The following is a 2500-nucleotide window of genomic DNA, read 5'->3' as shown; positions in this document are numbered from 1 at the left end:
AAATTAATATATGGGGAGGTTGCTGCGTCGGTCCTTCTGCCTCTCGATTTCGTGTGGCGTTCGTGGGGGTTTTGTAATGATATATGTGTATGGAGATTTATGTGTGAGTGGTGCGCTTATATACGTATGCAGAGGTATAGTTATGTGTATATATACGAACACGTACACGCATGCACACGCAGGTACAGACACACACACACACACATACACACATACACACAAACGCATACACACACACACACACACGTACGTACATGTATTGAATGGTATTATATTCGTATTAGTGTTAAGGATCATCCATCACCAACGTCCTTCCTCAAACAAATGCAAAAGTTACCCCTTAGACAAATCTCGGCATAGAAAACGACACTAACGTACCCACCTTGTCACGAATGCAATAAGGGGTGTTTGCTATTCCGCTGCTCACGTCTCTCCGTCTTGCAAATTGCACGATGCAAGTACGTGGATGGGAGGGGGGGAGGGGGTTACCTGGGGGAGGTGGAAGAGAGGTAGAGGGGGGGTAGACCGATACAGAAGGGGCAAAGGAGAGGAGAGAGGCTGAAAGAAGTAGGGGGTTGAGGTGTTGAGGAAGGGGTAGGGTAAGGTAGGGTAGGGTTTGTAAGGGGGGGGGGGAGACGAAGAAGAAACAGTTGATCTACCTGTAAGAAAAAAGAAAAATATCGTTTCATTATATCGAAAGCATCATACGAAAGAGTATTATACGATACAACATTGGTATTAATCTCGAGGAAATGATTCGAAGAAATAGTCCACTAACAATAGGGGGAAGCAGGGAGGGGGAAGGGGGAGGGGGGTAGGCCAAGAAGGAAGAAGGGAGGAGGAGAGGGGAAGAGGGAGAAGAGAGGGTAGGAGGAGAGGGGAAGAGGGAGAAGAGAGGGTAGGAGGAGAGGGGAAGAGGGAGAAGAGGAGGAGGGGAAAGAGGGAGAAGAGGAGGAGGGGAAGAGGGAGAAGAGTAGAGGGGAATAGGAAGGGGAAGGGGAGTGGCTCAGAAAAGGGGGGGGAGGGGTTTAAGAGGCAAGGGGGGGGAAAAGTGAGAAACACGGTGGGGCTTAAGAAGAGGACAGGAAATAAGAGGAGGAGGAAAAGGGGGAAGGAGAAGGAGAAAGGGGAGATGGGGAGGAGAAAAGAGGAGAAAAAATAACGAGATGGAGGAAAGGAGAGAGAGGGAGAAAAGGAAGAGGGGGTGAGAGATATGAAGGAGATAGGGTATAACTCAGGAAGAAAGAGGAGCAGAGAAAGAGGAAGAAAGAGAGGGGAAAGAGGAAGAAAGAGAATAAGGGAAAGAGGAAGAAAGAGGAGCAGAGAAAGAGAAAAAAGAGAAAGAAAGAGAAGGTAAGGACGAGAGAAAACGAGAAAAAAACGAGAAGGTGGAAGGGACAAAGAAGAAGAAAAATAAACAGGAGAGGGAAATAGTAAGGAAGAGGGAGGTAAATGGAGGAAGGAAGAAGGAAGAGGGAGGTAAATGGAGGAAGGAAGAAGGAAGAGGGAGGTAAATGGAGGAAGGAAGAAGGAAGAGGGAGGTAAATGGAGGAAGGAAGAAGGAAGAAGGAGGTAAATGGAGAAGAAGGAAGAGAGAAGAGGAGGGGAAGGTGTTTGAGGAGGTGGGGGTGGGGTGGGGGGGGAAATAGCAGAGATTTTTACCAATATCATTTTCCGATGAAATAGCACGCGAGAATTGCACTTTCCAAAATTGCAATCTCTTAAACACCGAAGAAAACTATGATCGCACTTTTAAAATGGATTCACTTCATATGCAAGAAAGAAAGAAAGAAAAAATAATTGTTAAAAAAAAAAAAAAAAAAAAAAAATCTCAATCGGCATAAACTCGAATTTCTCTCTCGATTTTGTGATTTTTTTTTTTTTTTTTTTTTTTTTTTACCTTTAATTCTTTATTCCTCCGGGTATGTCCATAATTTTTTTTTTTTTTTTGAAAAGGAAAATAATGACAGGGGTAAAGATATTAATGAAAATAACACTGCTACTGCTACTACTACTAGTACTAGTACTGCTATTACTACTACAACTACTACTAATGATTATTATTATTATTATAAAGATAGTAATCATCACCATCAACATAATAACAAAAAAACAATGATAACAACAAAGATAATAATGATAGTAGTAGAAATGATGGCAGCAGTAATAACAACTATAGGAAAGTTAATGATAATGATTCTAATTGAAAGATTTGACTGAATACAACAAAAAAAGGAAAATAAAAAACTCAAATCAACATTCATTTTGACGATATTTTTTTTTTTTTTTTTTTTTTTCGACTAACTTTTTTTTTCTTTTTTTTTTTCTTCTAAATGTTTCCTCAAATACACGGAGTTTTAGTATCTGCTTGCATGTCCTTGTGGGAACGAGGTTAAGCGTGTCACTGAATAATACAAAGCATTGAGAAATCAACAGTTCTTAAGAAAAAAATTGTATTTTGATTTACATTCCGATTGTATTCCATTGCGAGGCAGTGGAA

The sequence above is a fragment of the Penaeus chinensis genome, chromosome 6 (assembly GCF_019202785.1).
Source record: "Penaeus chinensis breed Huanghai No. 1 chromosome 6, ASM1920278v2, whole genome shotgun sequence".
In the NCBI taxonomy this organism is placed as follows: Eukaryota; Metazoa; Arthropoda; class Malacostraca; order Decapoda; family Penaeidae; genus Penaeus; species Penaeus chinensis.
This window is presented reverse-complemented; position numbering follows the sequence as displayed.